This window comes from Lithobates pipiens, unplaced genomic scaffold (assembly GCF_037356315.1).
Source record: "Lithobates pipiens isolate NorthernLeopardFrog02 unplaced genomic scaffold, aLitPip1_a1.2 Scaffold_8, whole genome shotgun sequence".
In the NCBI taxonomy this organism is placed as follows: Eukaryota; Metazoa; Chordata; class Amphibia; order Anura; family Ranidae; genus Lithobates; species Lithobates pipiens.
The window spans coordinates 228,130,622-228,149,993 of NW_027507903.1; the positions used below are offsets into that span (position 1 = coordinate 228,130,622).

Sequence of the window (19,372 nt, forward strand, 5' to 3'; positions counted from 1 at the left end):
TTCCGGTATGTCACGCTGCTGGTGATCATCTCCTGCACCCTCTTCTTTGCCTACCCTGGTCCCTGACCTTCCCTCTCCTCCATTGCCTTCATTAGCTCCATAGTCCTGAATTGTTAGAACAATTTCCCAAATAAAATAAAAATGCTTGTAGTTATCGATCCCAAATTCACCTCATACATGTATTATGTCATTGTCCAGATGGTGGGACTACGTTTTACCCCCTAATAATTACCACGTGGCCGCAAATTCGACATGAAGGTTTGCAAAGTTCGCCTCCCATTGAAGTCAATGGGGCCCGCGGCGAACGTTCGGTTTCGCGAACGTTTGGGTCCGTTCGCATTTCGCGTTCGCGAAACGTCCCGTCGGAAGTTCGTCCATCACTACTGAATGAATTTAAACCCCTGCGTGGGATTACTGGATGAACTAAATATTTTGTTTTCTTATAATAAACGTGGGCTACCAGGCCCTTAACCATAAAACGCCTGCCTGATGTAGACTAAAACGCGCATCTACCAATTGAGCTTAATCACCCCAATATTACAATATATATATGTATACAGTATATATACACACACACAGTATCTGGCAAAAGAGTACAACACTCACAATTTTGTAAATATTATATTATATCTTTTCATGTGACAACACTGAAGAAATTACACTTTGCTACAATGTAAAGTAATGAGTGTATACCTTGTATAACAGTGTATATTTTCTGTGCCCTTAAAATAATTCAACACATCCATGTCTAAACTGCTGGCAACAAAAGTGAGTACACCCCTAAGTGAAAATGTCTAAATTGGGCCCAATTAGCCATTTTCTCTCCCTGGTGTCATGTGACTCGTTAGTGTTACAAGGTCTCAGGTCTGAATAGGGAGTAGGTGTGTTAAATTTGGTCTTATCGCTCTCACTCTTGCATACTGGTCACTGGAAGTTCAACAAGGTACCCCATGACTAGGGATGAGCCGAACCCCCCCCCCCCCCCCCGGTTCAGTTCGCACTAGAACCTGTGAAAGGGCCGCGTACTTTAAAACCCTGTTAAAGTCTATGGGTCTCGAACGTCCGAAATCAAAAGTGCTAATTTTAAAGGCTAATATGCAAGTTATTGTCCTAAAAGGGGTTTGAGGACCTAGCTCCTGCCCCAGGGGACATGTATCAATGCAAAAAAAAGTTTTAAAAATGGCAGTTTTTTCGGGAGCACTGATTTTAATGACGCTTAAAATGAAAAAAAAAATGAAATATTTCTTTAACCACTTAATAACCGCCCTATAGCCGAATGACGGCTTCAGGGCGGTTTCTTAACTGTGGGAGGCCGTCATATGACGTCCTCCCAGAATTCCGCTCTCGCGCCCCCCCCTGGGGCGCGCACTCGAGAGCAACCGTGACCGCCGGGTCCACAGGACCCGGCGCATCACGGATCACGGTAAACGGCCGCTCGTCGCGGCCGTTTACCACGTGATCGCTCCGTCAAATGACGGAGTGATCACTTGTAAACAAACCGGCGTCATGTTATGACGCCGGTTCCTCCCTCCCCCTCTCTGTACCGATCGGAACAGCGGAGGGGGAAGAGATCGGTGTCAGCAGCGATGTGGGCTGCATGTGCAGTGCCCACATCGCTGCTCACCGAAAATTAACCCCTCAATTCCCTGCAAATACTCTGCAATACCCTGCCATTACTCTGCATTACTCTGCAATACCCTGCATTACTCTGCATTACTCTGCATTACTCTGCATTACTCTGCAATACCCTGCAATACTCTGCAATATTCTGCAATAGTCTGCATTACACTGCAATACTCTGCATTACCCTGCCATTACTCTGCAATACCCTGCCATTACTCTGCATTACTCTGCATTACTCTGCATTACCCTGCATTACCCTGCATTACTCTGCAATACCCTGCAATACCCTGCAATACTCTGCAATACCCTGCAATACCCTGCAATACTCTGTAATACCCTGCAATACCCTGCAATACCCTGCAATACTCTGCAATACCCTGCAATACTCTGCATTACCCTGCAATACCCTGCAACGCCCTGCAACACCCGCCAATACCCTGCAACACTCTGCAATGCTCTGCAACACTCTGCAATGCTCTGCAACACCCGCCAATACCGTGCAACACTCTGCAATGCTCTGCAACACCCGCCAATACCGTGCAACACTCTGCAATGCTCTGCAACACCCTCCAATATCCTGCAATGCTCTGCAATGCAATACTCTGCAACGCCATACTCTGAGATACCCAGCCATACTCTGATATACCCAGCCATACCCAGCCATAGTCGGTGATACCCTGCAATACCCAGCCATAGACACCCCCCCCCTCCCGCCGCCCTCTGGTGCTTCTACCGACTCGCCAATACTATCAAATCCAGAATCTTTTTTTTTTTTTCCAGGCTTCCCAGCTTAGAGGTGAGATGCGGGGTCTTATTGACCCCACATCTCACTGTAAAGAGGACCTGTCATGCCATATTCCTATTACAAGGGATGTTTACATTCGTTGTAATAGGAATAAAAGTGATCAAAAAATTTATTTTTGGGGAAAAAAATGTCAAACTAAAATAAATAAAGTAAAATGAACAATAAATTTTTTTTATTTTTTTTAAAGCGCCCCTGTCCCCATGTGCTCGCATGCAGAAGCGAACACATACGTAAGTCCCGCCCACATATGAAAACGGTGTTCAAACCACACATGTGAGGTATCGCTGCGTACGTTGGAGCGAGAGCAATAATTCTAGCCCTAGACCTCCTCTGTAACTCAAAACATATAACCAGTAAAAAAAAAATTAAATCGTCGCCTATGGGGATTTTTAAGTAGCGACGTTTGGCGCCATTCCACGAGCCTGTGCAATTTTGAAGAGTGACATGTTAGGTATCGATTTACTCGGTGTAACTTCATCTTTCACATTATGCAAAAATTGGGCTAACTTTACTGTGTTTTTTTTTTTTTTAAGCACAAAACTGTTTTTTTTCCAAAAAAAAGCATTCGAAAAATTGCTGCGCAAATACCGTGCGAGATAAAAAGTTGCAATGACCACCATTGTATTCTCCAGGGTGTTTGCTAAAAAAACATATATAATGTTTTGGGATTCGATGTAATTTTCTAGCAAATAAATGATGATTTTTACATGTAGGAGAGAAATGTCAGAATTGTCCTGGGTGCTCCAGAACGCCTGATGGCGCTCCCTGCATGTTGGGCCTCTGTATGTGGCCGCACTGTGTAAAAGTCTCACACATGTGGTGTCGCCGTACACGGGAGTAATAGCAGAATGTGTTTTGGGGTGTAATTTGTGGTATGCATATGCTGTGTGAGAAATAAACTGATAATATGACAATTTTGTGAAAAAAAAAAAAAAGTAAAAAAAATCTTGATTTTGCAAAGAATTGTGGGAAAAAATGACAACTTCAAAAAACTCATCATGCCTCTTACTAAATACCTTGGAATGTCTTCTTTCCAAAAAGGGGTCATTTGGGGGGTATTTGTACTTTTCTGGCATGTTAGGGTCTCAAGAATTGAAATAGGCCGTCAGTACTTCAGGTGTGATCAATTTTCAGATATTGGCACCACAGCTTGTGGACTCTATAACTTTCACAAAGACCAAATAATATCCACCAATTTGTACTTATTTTTACCAAAGATATGTAGTGGTATAAATTTTGGCCAAAATTTATAAAGAAAAAATTACTAATCTGCTAAATTTTATAACAGAAATGAAGAAAAATTCATTTTTTTACAGAATTTTCTGTATTTTTTCTTTTATAGCACAAAAAAAAAAAAAATCCAGCGGTGATTAAATACCACCAAAAGAAAGCTCCATTTGTGTGAAAAAAAGGACAAAAATTTCATATAGGTCCAGTGTTGCATGACTGAGTAATTGTCATTCAAAATGTGAGAGCACCGAAAGCTGAAAATTGGTCTGGTTATTAAGGGTGTTTAAGTGCCCAGTGGTCAAGTGGTTAAACTGATCCCCCTGCTTGATAATGCCCTAGGCCACCCCCAGCATCTTGATGACCTACATCCAGACGTAAAAGTAGTGTATCTGCCTAAAAACACTAGACATGTGCAGAGTAAAATATTTTGTTTCGGAATTTCGTTTTCGTCCGAAAAATTTATTTATTTAGTCACTCCCGAAATTCGTTTTTATTTATTTTATTTTTCATTCAAAAAATTGCATTCGTCCGAAAATCCACATGAATTACGGACAAATCTGTCTTTGAAGGCTTATGGTGTCTGTCGAATGTATAAAGAAGATTAGACGGACTTAGTATATAGCATACTTTGTGTGAACTTTTGAACCCTATTAAAGTCTATGGGACTCCAACGTTCAAAATCTAAAGTGCTAATTTTAAAGGCTAATATGCAAGTTACTGTCCTAAAAAGTGTTTGGGGACCCGGGTCCTGCCCCAGGTGACATGCATCAATGCAAAAAAAAGTTTTAAAAACGGCCGTTTTTTTCGGGAGCAGTGATTTTAATAATGATTAAAGTGAAACAATAAAAGTGTAATATTCCTTTAAATTTCGTACTGGGGGGGTGTCTATAGTATGCCTGTGAAGGGACGCATGTTTCTGGTGCTTAGAACTGTCCCTGCACAAAGTGTCATTTATGCAGGAAAAAAAGTCCTTTAAAATCACTCGCAGCTATTATGAATTGTCGGCTCCGTAATACAGAGAACACTCATTGAAAGTCATTGATAAAAAAAAAAAAAAAAAAGCGTGGGGGTCCCCCAAATTCAATTAGCAGGCCCTTCAGGTCTGGTATGGATATTAAGGGGAACCCCGCGTCAAATGAAACATTTTTTTACGTGGGGGTCCCCCTAAAAATCCATACCAGACCCTTTATCCGAGCCTGCAACCTGGCAGGCCGCAGGAAAAGAGGGGGGGACGAGAGAGCGACCCCCTCCCTCCTGAACCGTACCAGGCCACATACCCTCAACAGTGGGAGGATGCTTTGGGGGTCTGTGACCCCTCAAAGCACCTTGTCCCCATGTTGATGTGGAGAAGGGCCTCATCCCCACAACCCTGGCCGGTGGTAGTGGGGGTCTGCAGGTGGGGGGCTGATCAGAATCGGGAAGCCCCCTTTAACAAGGGGATCCCCAGATCCCAGCCCCCCCATTTGAAATGGTAAGGGGGTACAAAAGTACCCCTACCATTTCACAAAGAAAGTTTAAAAAATAGTTAAATAAGACAAACACACTTTTGAAAAATTCCTTTATTAAAAATAAAAATAAAATAAAAAAACAGATTCCAGTGGTGGTAATCCACTCTTGCTATCCAGAGACAGACGATCATCTCTCCGGGGTACAGCAATGGCTGATCTGAATCAGCGCAGCGAATCCATCCATCTTCTGTCTCCACGGAGGAGACACTGCAAAAGTGTGTTTGTCTTAACAATTTTTTACACTTTCTTTGTGTGTGTTTGTCTTATTTAACAAAAGTGTGTTTATCTTATTTAACAATTTTTTACACTTTCTTTGTGAAATGGTAGGGGTACTTTTGTACCCCCTTACCATTTCAAGCAGGGGGGGCTGGGATCTGGGGGTCCCCTTGTCTATAGTATGCCTGTGAAGTGACACGTGTTTCCCTTGTTTAGAACAGTCCCTGCACAAAATGACATTTCTAACGGAAAAAAAGTCATTTAAAACTTCTAGCGGTTTTAATGTAATGTCTAGTCCCGGCAATATGGATGAAAATCATTGAGAAAAATGGCATGGGTACCCCCTCTGCCCATTACCAGCCCCTTTGGGTCTTGTATGGATATTAAGGGGAGCCCCGTACCCAAATTAAAAAAAGGATAGGCGTGGGGCCCCAGGCCCTATATACTCAGAACAGCAGTATACAGGCGGTGCAAACAAGACAGGGACTTTGTAAGTTTGTTGTTAAGTAGAATCTGTTTGTAATTTTGAATTGGTACATTTTTAAAGTGTAGCTGCAGTAAAAAAATCTATTTTTAAGCTTTTTGGAAGACATAGGGAAAGGTTATCATCCCTGTAACATTTTTTTTTCCATCTGTGCACCTCTTCAGAAGATTTAACCTTACTTTCTGTCCCAATGACCAATGCTTTTAGAAAATTTTGGGTTTTTAGTAAAACAAGGATTGGGATAAAGCATCAGTGGAAAAGAGACACGTTTTTCCCATATCAACTCTTACAGGAGAGAATTTCCTTTCCTAGGAGTAGATTTCATCTCACTTCCTGTTGTCTCCTTCCGTTTGCAAGTAGGAGACGTTTGTAAGTTGGATGTTTAAAAGCAGGGGCCTGCCCTATATGCTCTGCAGAAATTTGGGCCTAAGGTGTTGGTGTTGCCACAACACTGTAAGCCCTCAAAGTGACTCTTGGTGGGTGCTGGAATGCCCTGCCTGTGAACTATTTTATCAAGAATTGTAATTACATGCCATTGTTGAACAGTGGTAGAAAAATTGGGCCTTTGGTGGTGGTGGTGCTGGTGCCACAACACTGTAAGTCCTCACAGTTACTCTTGGTGGGCGCTGGAACGGGCCCTGCTGTGAAATATTATATAAAGAATTGTAATTACATGCACCTGTTGAACAGGGGCAGAAAAATTAGGTCTTAGGCACTGGTGCTGGTGCCACGACACCGCAACCCCTCACAGATACTCTAGTTCAGTGATTCTCAACTAGGGTTCCTCCAAAGGTCTCTAGGGGTTCCTTCAGTATTGGGCTATTTCTGCCTCTCAGATAAGTTCCCAGTGACACCATTGATCTTTTTAGCTATTTGCAAGGAGGTAATTCGTCCCAATGACTACAAGTGTAAGGACCATTCTTCCCACTGACCATCACACTATTGTATTACGAGTTGTAGATCTCTAATTTTTAGCAGGGGTTCCCCGAGACCGGAGAACTATTTCAAGGGTTCCTCTGTGTTAAAAAGGTTGAGAAAGGCTGCTCTAGTTGGAGCACAGGAATGAGCCCTGCTGCAAAGTATTGTATCAAAAATTGTAATTACAAAACAGGGGCTGAAAAACTGGGCCTTAGGCACTGGTGCCACAACACGGCAACCAATCACAAATATTGTAGCTGAGTGCAGCAATGAACCCTCCTGCAAAATATTGCATCAAAAATTTGAATTACATGCCCCTGTTAAACAGGCTGAAAAAATGGGCCTTTAGGCAGTGGTGCTGGTGCCACAACACTGCAACCCCTCACAGATACTCTAGTTGGAGTGCAGGAATGTGCCCTGCTGCAAAGTATTGCATCAAAAATTTTAATTACATGCCCCTGTTAAACAGGGGCTGAAAAATTGGACCTTAAGCACTGGTGCCACAACACTGAAACCCCTCACAGATACTCTAGTTGGAGCGCAGGAATGAGCCCTGCTGCAAAGTATTGCATCAAAAATCTTAAAGGGATCTGACATTTAAAAAAAAAAATTCAGTTACATCACCTTCAGGTGCTTGGTAGCTGGTGGTGATCCAAGACTGATTCATTTTTATGAAGGTCAGTCGATCAACCAAGTCGGTGGACAGGTGCACCCTGTGATCGGTTACAAAGCCTCCAGCAGCACAGAATGTGCATTCCGAAAGAATGCTGGATGCAGGACAGACCAGTACCTCAATTGTATACTGTGCAAGCTCTGGCCAGTGATCCATCCTCAAGACCCGGTAACCCAGAGGATTTTCGGTGGTAAAGCTGTCCAAGTCTGATCTTGCCCCTAGGTATTCCTGCACCATGTAAATCAGACGCTGGCGATGGTTGCTGGAACCAATCGTACCTTGGGGCTGCGGACTAAAAAATTATCTGAACGCATCGGTCAGACGGCCACCTTCTCCACTGCTCCCTCCTTCTGTGACTGACCAAAGCCTCAGCAACACATTGTCCAGGACCAGGAATTTGTAACCTCCAAGTCTCTGGGAACGTGTTGCACAGACCCTTCTTCAAGGCCTCCCGAAGATGTCTCATCCTCTGCTCCCTCTGTGACGGCAAGATAAGGTCCGCAACCTTACCCTTGTACCGTGGATCAAGGAGAGTTGCCAGCCAGTAATGTTCCTTCTCCTTGATCCGATGAATATGAGGATTCTTCCGCAGGCTTTGCAGGATCAGGGAGGCCATGCAGCGTAGGTTAGCTGAGGCATTCGGTCCAAAGTCCTCTGGGTCACTAAGGACGACATGATCTGCAGCCACCTCCTCCCAGCCACGTACAAGTCCACGGGTTTCTTGGGACTGTAAATGATCCCTAAAAGACTGCTGCTGATGCTGAGTGCCAGGCTCCACCTCCATGCTGACACAATCCTGCTCCTCCTCCTCATCCTCTTCCTGTGTGATCGGCAGGCCAGCAGGAACACTGTCTGGATAAAGGGGGCCTTGAGAGGCAAGGAAATCCTCCTCTTCCTGCCTCTGTTCTGCCTCAAGTGCCCTGTCCATTATTCCACACTGCTCCAACAGGTGGACAAGAGGGACAGTGTCACTGATGCATGCACTGTCACTGCTCACCATCCTTGTAGCCTCCTCAAATGGTGACAGGACAGTGCCTGCATCCCTGATCATGACCCACTGGTGTGGGGAAAAAAACCAAGCTCCCTTGATGCTGTCCTGGTGCCATAGTCGCACAGGTACTCATTGGTGGCCCTCTGCTGCATGTGCAGCCGCTGCAGCATGGCCAACGTTGAGTTCCACCTGGTGGGCATGTCACAGATTAGGCAGTTCTTGGGCAGGTTCAATTCCTTTTGGAGGTCAGCCAGCCGAGCACTGGCATTATATGACCGGTGGAAATGCACACAGACTTTCCTGGCCAGCCACAGGACATCCTGTAAGCCTGGGTACCTGACCAAGAACCGCTGCACCACCAAGTTAAGGATGTGAGCCAGACAGGGCACATGGGTCAGTTGCCCCTGTCGGGGGGGTAGAGAGGAGGTTGGTGTCATTGTCGCAAACCACCATTCCTGGCTTAAACTGGCGTGGTTCAACCACCTCTCAGCCTGCCCCTGCAGAGCTGAAAGAATATCTGCCCCAGTGTGGCTCCTGCCCCCCAAGTACACCAGTGCAAGCACGGCATGCCATCTTTTTGCCTGTGTACTTGCATAGCCCCTTGAATGCCTATGGAACACTGCTGGTTCAGAGTACAAAGCACAGGAAGAGGCCATGGGGGAAGAAGAAGAGGAGGGGGTGAAGGAGAGAGGTGTGTCACAATCACCAGTAGTAGCATTTTGGAGGCGTGGTGGCGGAACAACCTCCAACATTACTGCACCTTGTCCTGCATCCTTCCCAGCTGCCAGAAGAGTCACCCAATGCACCGTGAAAGATAGGTAACGTCCCTGTCCATCCCTGCTGGACCATGAGTCAGCGGTAATATGCACCTTACCACTGACCGCCCTGTGCAGTGAGGCATGGACATTGCCTTCCACATGCCGGTAGAGAGCTGGAATCGACTTCCATGAGAAAAAGTGGCGTTTGGGAACCTGCCACTGAGGAACCGCACATTGCACAAACTCATGGAAGGTGGCAGAGTCTACCAACTGAAAAGACAGCAGTTAAAGTGCTAGCAATTTAGCCAAGCTAGCATTCAACCGCTGGGCATGTGGATGGCTGGGAGTGAACTTCTTTAGACGGTGCAGCAGCTGGGGCAGGGAAATTTGCCTGGTACAATCGGACTCCGGCGTACCGATAACAGATTGTCCACAAGTACCCGGGTCCCCAAACACTTTTTAGGACAGTTACTTGCATATTAGCCTTTAAAATTAGTACTTTAGATTTTGAACGTTGGAGTCCCATAGACTTTAATAGGGTTCTAAAGTTCACACGAAGTATGCTATATACTAGCTCCGTCGAATCTTCTTTATACATTCGACAGACACCATAAGCCTTCAAAGGCAGATTCGACTGTAATTCATGTGGATTTTTGGACGAATGCAATTTTTGAACGAAAAACTAAATAAATAAAAACGAATTTCGGGAGTAACTAAATAAATTAATTTTTTGGACGAAAACGAAATTCCGAAACAAAATATTTTACTCTGCACATGTCTAGTATATATGTCCCAGCTTTGTGCAGCTACATCTCCCTGCAGGTCATTAGTATGTCTGGAAGGCCAACAAGGAGATGCAGACAGTCACGAGCCAATAAAAGAGGGCAAGCAGGCTCTGTGTCTAGAGGCAACAGTGCTGGTTGTGGACGCGGTGCATCCTCATCAGCACCTGGCCATGAGACACGCTTGTCCTTATTTTCGGCAGCTGAACGTGTTGAGCCGCAACATGATGAAGACTTGGCAGAGTGGATGACCTAGCCATCCTCATCCTCCTCATCCTCTCTCACCCAGGCTCAGGGTACTGGCAAAGCAGCTGCCAATGCGGCCTCTTCCCTCATCTCAATGGCATCAGTCACTCCTTCCCTAGCCCCACCATGTCCTCCTGAGGAGTCCACCGAACTGTTTGAGCACCGTGTTGGGTACATGCTCTATGAGGATGCCCGAACGGCCGTTTTTAAAACTTTTTTTTTGCATTGATACATGTCCCCTGGTGCAGGACCCGGGTCCCCAAACACTTTTTAGGACAGTAACTTGCAGAATCTTTTCTCTCTGTCGAATATTTTCTCTATATAATCTTGGACTAATAGAGGTAAGGTTAGGCACATTTGACCACAGGTTCTATAGACACAGATTGTTATTGTCAGAGTCACGTCGAATCTCCTATTCTATATCGAACTGTTGTAACAACTAAAACGAAAATAAAGCATTTATTTATCTCGGATCTTTTGTTTTTCGGATTCTGTGCTTTCGTTATCGTTTGTCAAAATGAAAACGAAAATAGCTGAAATTCGGACGAAAATGCATTCGGACGAAAACAAATGCACATGTCTAATATATACTGATTATACTGCAGCTAGAAGAATCAACTGCCTGCCTGTAGTATTATTACTATGAGAACACCAGCAATTGGGGTAGCTTTAAGTGCACACTGTGCAGATGACACAGTACACCGACTGTAATTGCTGCAGCTGCCTGCCTGTGGTATAGGATCTGAAGAACACCAGCAATTGGGGTAGCTTTAGGTGCACACTGTGCAGATGACACAATACACTGACTGTAATTACTGGAGCTGCCTGCGGTATAGGATCAGAAGAACACCAGCAATTGGGGTAGCTTTAGGTGTACACTATGCAGGTGGCACAATACACCAACTGTAATTGCTGCAGCAGCTGCCTGTGGTATAGGATCAGAAGAACACCAGATATTGGGGTAGCTTTAGGTGTACACTGTGCAGGTGGCACAATACACCGACTGTGATTGCAACAGCTTCAAATGAAATTCAAAGACACTCTCTCTCCGGCGACGCAACACACTACACAAGGCCTCCGTGCAATCGGCCTTATATAGTGTGGGGCGTGTATTAAACCCCCTGAGCCATAATTGGCCAAAGCCACCCTGGCTTTGGCCAACTGCAGCTCTCTGTACAGACGGCACTGTGATTGCCCAAGCATGCGGGTCATAGTGCATGCTTGGCCAATAATCAGCCAGCAATGCACTGCGATTCCGCAGGAAATTATGGCCCGTGATGCGCCATTCGAATTTGGCGCAAACGGCCCATAATGTTCGGAATTTGCCAAATGGCTGAATGGAGGATGTTCGAGACCAACATAGGTTCGACTCGAACACGAAGCTCATCCCTATTTATGACAAAGAATTCTCTGAGGATCTGAAAAAAAGAATTGTTGCTCTACATAAAGATGGTCTAGGCTATAAGAAGATTGCCAAGACCCTGAGACCAAGCTGCCACGTGGTGGGGGAGGTTGAAGGGATGGGGGTCAGCCTGTCAGTGCTCAGGCCATATGCCGCACACTGCATCAAATTGGTCTGCATGGCTGTCATCCCAGAAAGAAGCCTCTTCTAAAGATGATGCACAAGAAAGCCAAACAGTTTACTGAAGACAAGCAGACTAAGGACATGGATTACTCGAACCATGTCCTGTGGTCTGATGAGATCAAGTTAAACTTATTTGGTTCAGATGGTGTCAAGCGTGTGTGGCGGCAACCAGATGAGGAGTACAAGATAGGTGTGTCTTGCCTACAGTCAAGCTAGGTGGTGGGATTGTCATGGTCTGGGGCTGCATGAGTGCTGCCGGCACTATGGAGCTACAGTTATTAGAGGGAACCGTGAATGCCAACATATACTGTGACATACTGAAGCAGAGCATGATCCCCTCCCTTCGGAGACTGGGCCACAGGGCAGTATTCCAGCATAACGACCCCAAACACATCTCCAAGATGACAACTGCCTTGCTAAAGAAGCTGAGGGTAAAAATGATGGACTGGCTAAGCATGTCTCCAGACCTAAACCCTATTGAGCATCTGTGGGACATCCTCAAATCGCAGGTGGAGGAGCGCAAGTTCTCTAACATCTACCAGCTCTGCAATGTCGTTATGGAGGAGTGGAAGAGGACTCCAGTGGCAACCTGTGAAGCTCTGGTGAACTCCATGCCCAAGAGCGTTAAGGCAGTGCTGGAAAATAATGGTGACCACACACATTTTTGACACTGGGCCCAATTTGGACATTTTCACTTAGGGACGTACTCACGTTTGTTGCCAGCGGTTTAGACATTAATGGCTGTACACGTACTACTTTACATTGTAGCAAAGTGTAACTTCTTCCGTGTTGTCACATGAAAAGATGTAATAAAATATTTACAAAAATGTGAGAGGTGTACTGACTTTTGTGAGATACTGGGGGTGATTTACTAAAGGCAAATCCACTTTGCACTATAAGTGCACTTGGAAATGCAGTCCTTGTAGATCTGAGGGGGGACATGCAAGGAAAAAAAAACAGCATTTTAGGTTGCACATGATTGGATGATAAAATCAGCAGAGCTTCCCCTCATTTCAGATCTTCCCCTCAGATCTACAGCAACTGCACTTACAAGTACACTGGTAGTGCAAAGTGGATTTTCCTTTAGTAAATCAACTCCACTGTATATATATATATATATATATATATATATATATATATATATATATATATATATATATATACAGATATATATATATATATATATATATACAGTGGTGTGAAAAAGTGTTTGCCCCCTTCTTCATTTCCTGTTCCTTTGCATGTTTGTCACACTTAAGTGTTTCGGAACATCAAACCAATTTAAACAATAGTCAAGGACAACACAAGTAAACACAAAATGCAATTTGTAAATGAAGGCGTTTATTATTAAAGGTGAAAAAAAATCCAAACCATCATGGCCCTGTGTGAAAAAGTGATTGCCCCCCTTGTTAAAACATACTATAACTGTGGTTGTCCACACCTGAGTTCAATTTCTCTAGCCACACCCAGGCCTGATTATTGCCACACCTGTTCACAATCAAGGCATCACTTAAATAGGAGCTGCTTGACACAGTAAGGTCCACCAGAAGATCCTTAAAAGCTACACATCATGCCGAGACCCAAAGAAATTCAGGAACAATTGAGAAAGAAAATAATTGAGATCTATCAGTCTGGAAAGGGTTATAAAGCCATTTCCAAAGCTTTGGGAATCCAGCGAACCACAGTGAGAGCCATTATCTACAAATGGCGAAGACATGGAACAGTGGTGAACCTTCCCAGGAGTGGCCGGCCGCCCAAAATTACCCCAAGAGCGCAGCGACGACTCATCCAAGAGGTCACAAAAGACCCCACAACAACGTCCAAGGAACTGCAGGCCTCACTTGCCTCAGTTAAGGTCAGCGTTCATGCCTCCACCATCAGGAAAAGACTGGGCAAAAATGGCCTGCATGGCAGAGTTCCAAGGAGAAAACCACTGCTGAGCAAAAAGAACATCAAAGCTCGTCTCAAATTCTCCACAACACATCTTGATGATCCTCAAGAATTTTGGGACAACATTCTGTGGACCGATGAGACAAAAGTGGAACTCTTTGGAAGGTGTGTGTCCAAGTATATCTGGCGTAGAAGGAACACTGCATTTCATAAAAAGAACATTATACCAACAGTAAAATATGGTGGTGGTAGTGTGATGGTCTGGGGCTGTTTTGCTGCTTCAGGACCTGGAAGACTTGCCGTGATAAAAGGAACTATGAATTCTGCTGTCTACCAAGAGATCCTGAAGGAGAATGTCCGACCATCTGTTCGTGTACTCAAGCTGAAACGAACTTGGGTTCTGCAGCAGGACAATGATCCTAAACACACCAGCAAGTCCACCACCGAATGGCTGAAGAAAAACAAAATGAAGACTTTGGAGTGGCCTAGCCAAAGTCCTGACCTGAATCCTATTGAGATGTTGTGGTATGACCTTAAAAAGGCCTTTCATGCTCGAAAACCCTCTAATATAACTGAATTAGGACAATTCTGCAAAGATGAGTGGGCCAAAATTCCTCCAGGACGCTGTAAAAGCCTCATTGCACGTTATCGCAAATGCTTGGTTGCAGTTGTTGCTGCTAAGGGTGGCCCAACCAGTTATTAGGTTTAGGGGGCAATCACTTTTTCACACAGGGCCATGATGGTTTGGATTTTTTTTCACCTTTAATAATAAACACCTTCATTTACAAATTGCATTTTGTGTTTACTTGTGTTGTCCTTGACTATTGTTTAAATTGGTTTGATGTTCCGAAACACTTAAGTGTGACAAACATGCAAAGGAACAGGAAATGAGGAAGAGGGCAAACACTTTTTCACACCACTGTATATATATATATATATATATATATATATATTTTAACGTGTGAATGAATGTAGTTAAGGCACAAAATCAAAGGGTATCTTATGAATGACTGAAAAGTCTGGTATGCCCATACCCTTGTAATATTACAGATGTTGAAGTCTTATCATGCTTCAGGTATTTTCCTACTGCTCACAGCAAAAAAGTGTGTTGGAAAAATACAAAGATATTCCATGCAGATTTAATAAGGTACCCACTGCTTCATAGTTCAAACTCCCTGTCATGATATACAGAGGTTATACAAGGTAAATCACAGTTTAGAGATCCAGGTTATCTTGCTGGGAATAGAATTGCATCCATTACAGACACTGTTAGTTTGTTTCATAACCCCAGCACAGAGATGTTACATTGCAAACTACAAGAGAGCATTGGCATGGCATGATATAACAACATGACTGTCCTATTAGATTCTATAAACCTACAAGGTCAGTACATTACAAATCACAACAAAAAATGTCCAAAGTGATTTCCACTGGACTAAGACGATAATATCTAACTGTACATATCTAAGCAAGGTGATTGTCTCTTTCTAAAATACCTTTTTTTTTAAAATAGGAAATATGGACATTTTAAATAGGCAAGAGCAGCACAAACAAACCCTGCACTTTGTATAACTTTAACCAATTGGGGCATGACTGAGGGACCTGCACAGTGTAGAGGCTCCGATTATCTATAAAACATTAAACACTTGACCAATCCCCCCTTTCAAAAATGACCAGGCGACACATTTAATTTGGAGCCGAATGGCCATAACAGCCTTTTATTACAAACCATTAAATACAACATTCACAAGAAAACAAGTTTAATGCATGTAATACAGTTAATGCATAACAAATAAACCAACCCCAGCTTATGCCCAGTCTAAGGTCTTTGAAGGCCTATATACTCACGACTAACCAGTTGCATCTGCCACCCAATCAAAGGCCCCCAGCCGCAACTACACCAGCTCAGAGACAATTAACCACTTACGTACTACCAGATACAACCTAATTAATACCCCGATGTTACCACTGTATTGTTAGGAAGGGACACCCATATCTCAGATGTGCCCAACCCAAAATTTTCCACAATTATTTAACTAGCACCGTCTTCAAAGACCCAATAAACCCCCTGCCTGCTGATATGACAAGAAAATAAGGTCTAAGGTCTTGGAGAGCCTATTTACTTAAGATTCACAGGTTGTATCTACCACCCAATCAAAGGCTCCCAGCTGCAACTACACCGGTTCAGGGGCAATTACCCACTTACGGAGTACCAGATACAACCTAAATTATACCCTGATGTTACCACTGTATTGCTACGAAGGGACACCCATACCTCAGATGGACCCAACCCACAGTTTTCCACAGTTAGGAAGGGACATTCATACCTCAGATGGGCCCAACCCACAATTTTCCACAGTTAGGAAGGGACACCCATACCTCAGATGGGCCAAACCCACTATTTTTCACCAATATTTAACCAGCACTGCCTTCAAATACCCTGCTGCTTGACAAGAAAATAAAAGGACCAAGAAATTGAATGGCAAGCTAACATAAAACCTGAAAACCCACTACAAATATCCCAGCACCTTGGGAAAGTAGAAGGCTCCCCCAAACCAAAACAAACAAGGTAAGGAGGGAGGGAGAAAACTGTTGGATGCTGTGATGAGCTCTGACTGAGCTGTGACACAATCCCCCTGTTAGCAGAGTATTGAAATTATGCTGGAAGTTTGTTGTATGCAGTAATACGGCTTAATGCATGTCTTTACAGAATGGAGAAACATGAACACAGGAACAAGGTGCATCCAAGTACATAGAGAGAGGATAGACAAACATACTGTTATAGCATAGATAGCATAACTATGCACTATAATGCTACAGCGCCACCTGCTCCTTAGACAGGCATAATGAATATGCATTATATAGTCAGTTTATAAACAACTTTTCAAACACCACCCTCCTCTACCCACTACAGGACACACCCTCTGCCTTGAACTCTTCAATCTGCTAAGCAGACTGCAGCATATCAAAATCACCCACTAATCCTAATCCTCTACCTCTTCTGCAGGCTCCAGTCATGCTGGCCCTCCTTCTAGTTTCACTCAGCTCCAGGAGATGCACTTTCTCATTTATGTATCTGCAATGACAAGTCAAGTGAAAGAATCCTCCCATTTTAAGAATGAGAAATTCTGCAATGATTTCAAGTAAGGAACCTTAGAACTACCATTGTCTGTAGCCTTATCTGTCTATTGCCGCGTACACACGATCGGACTATCCGGCGGACTTAGTCCAGCAGAAAAACTGCCGGCCTTTGAAGGGGAGGTCCGGCGGACTTTCTGAACGAGCGGACCTGCCCACACATGACCGGACCAGGCACGGCGGACAAACCACTGGACTATGGCGGGAGTTTGCCAGACTTTTGAAATGAACGGACTTGCCCACACATGGAGGAAAGTCCGTTCATTTTGAACGTGGCTCCAGGTGAACGGGACTAGCGAAGGAAGTCAATGTCGCTGCCTTCCGCAGCAAGACTGACACCTCGCTGGCCCCATCACCTGGTATGGACTTAAAGGTGAAGCACTACGTCGAAAAAACAGCATGGGGGTCCCCCCCAAGTCCATATCAGACCCTTATCTGAGCACGCAGCAGGAAAGGGGGTGGGGACGAGCGAGCACCCCCCCGAGCCGTACCAGGCCGCATGCCCTCAACATGTGGGGGGCTTTGGGGAAGGGGGGCCCTGCGGCCCCCCACCCCAAAGCACCTTGTCCCCATGTTGATGAGGACAAGGGCCTCTTCCCGACAACCCTAGCCGTTGGTTGTCGGGGTCTGCGGGCAGGGGGGCTTATCGGAATCTGGGAGCCCCCTTTAATAAGGGGGCCCCCAGATACTGGCCCCCACCCTATGTGAATGAGTATTGGGGTACCATGTACCCCTACCCATTCACCTGGTGAAAAAATGTGTAAAGATAAAAACGTTTTTAAAATAATTTATTGCACAGCTCTGGGGGTCTTCTTCCGTCTTGGACTCCTCCAACTCTTCTCGCCGGACTCCTCCGCTATCTTCTGCTAGCTCTTTTACTAGCGGAGGAGCCTGGCTTTCTTCTTCTTTGCCGCCGCCATCCGGGGGGTCTTCTTCCGACATTGGGGGTATTGTTCCCCTCTTCGGGTCTTCTTGCCGGGCCCTCCGCTTTCTTCTTCCATCGCTTTTACTAGCAGTGGCCCGGTCTTCTGTCGCCGCCGCCGCCTCTTCTTCCAACTTCGGGGGTCTTGTCCCCCTCCGGGCCGCCGAGTCTGGTGGACAATTTTGAGTCAAAACTTCTTTCTAAGTCCGCCGGACTTTTGGAAAGAAAAAGTCAGCCGGAGTCCACACAAGGGTGGATTGTCTAGCGGACTCTGGTCTGCCGGACCAAGTCCGCCGAATAGTCTGATCGTGTGTACGCGGCATAAGTCTGTCTTTCCAAGTGCTTAGACTATTACATCTTTCTGTAATTTTATGATAATTTCAAACCTGACACTATAGATCAAGGGGCATAGCTAAGAATATTATAAATGCCTAAAGAGAATGACAGTCTTCTGTGTATGTATAGATTTTTTTACCTAAACTTATTTGTAATAAAGAAGGTGGGCTGAGATTTGATCAGTAAAATATAGTGTTCCCAGATATAAAATGATATATTCTGTGGCTGCACAATGGCACCAGATTTCACAGTAGGTGTGTGGTGCTCTATTTATAAGCCTCTGTTTTAGTTAGAGAGGAACTTCACCCCACAAGTGTTTTTTTTTTTTTTTTGTTTTCCTCATACTTAGTTGAGTGGGCTATCAGCAAAACACATACTCACATGTCCAGCAAATCCCGTGTCGTTCTGCTGCAATGCACCCAATGACACGTCACGCTGGGTCCTGCAACGCTATGTTCTTTGCTGATGGCTTCTGCCTTTTCCAGGTCTTCTGGGTGGTCCTATGATGACACATGGACAGTGCATTTAAGAACCACACTGCACTCAGTAAAAAAATATATTTTCCCACCTCCCATTTTTTAACATTTTTGATTTCTGGAAAGAGGTGGGGGGAGGGGGGCTGTTTAATTCCTTGCTATTTCAGCACATACAGTACTTGAGGTTCCAATAGTTATCACTAAAGATTATGCATATTGAGTGCAAAAGAGATCTTTCTCTGAATATTTTCTTATACTCTTGGATGTCTCCAAAACAAATGTTGCTATACAGATCTATGTGCTTTGCAAAAAACAAGTTTTCCCATGAAAGATCACAAACACCTGTATATATTGAGTGTTCAATTTCACTTTGAAGTGGACCTTTAGGCTTGGTTCCCACTACTGTGAGTTGTGCAATTTGACACGTGAAGTCGCATAACACGTCAAAATCCATGTACTTCAATGGTCTCCCTTCTAATTGGAGCGACTCAAAAAAAAGTCTTTTGTACTATTTTGTTCCAACTTCGGTGCAACTTGTTCTCCCATGGTTCTCACCAGTCACATTACATCGCATCAAAAAATTTACTTTGGGGCCGCAATAGTGGTAACCTAGCCTTAATCTAATTTTCTTCATTAAGGAATATTACTTCTTTAACCTCCTTTCAGGAGATCACAAATAACATTGTTTTTGAGGGGGGAATTTCTTCTTTTAGGCAGTGCACCCCAAGCTTCTGCTCTTCTTTCTGAGGTGGGAATGAAGTCTCCAGTTGCCTGAAGTCAAGCTGGATATT

At 44.4% G+C, this 19,372-nt stretch overlaps 1 protein-coding gene across 2 annotated transcripts in view; it reads left to right on the top strand.

Annotated features, from left to right (window-relative positions):
- Positions 1–19,372, top strand: part of LOC143963677 (CD276 antigen homolog) — a 132,619-nt gene that overhangs the window by 93,822 nt on the left and 19,425 nt on the right. The window contains exon 8 of one of the 2 annotated variants that reach the window (XM_077473388.1): positions 16,717–16,735. The exons of the other annotated variant lie outside the window; for it this stretch is intronic. The gene's annotated coding sequence lies outside the window, so the exon portion shown is untranslated. Of the gene's footprint in view, positions 1–16,716; positions 16,736–19,372 lie in introns of those variants that run through there. 2 annotated transcript variants of the gene reach the window in all.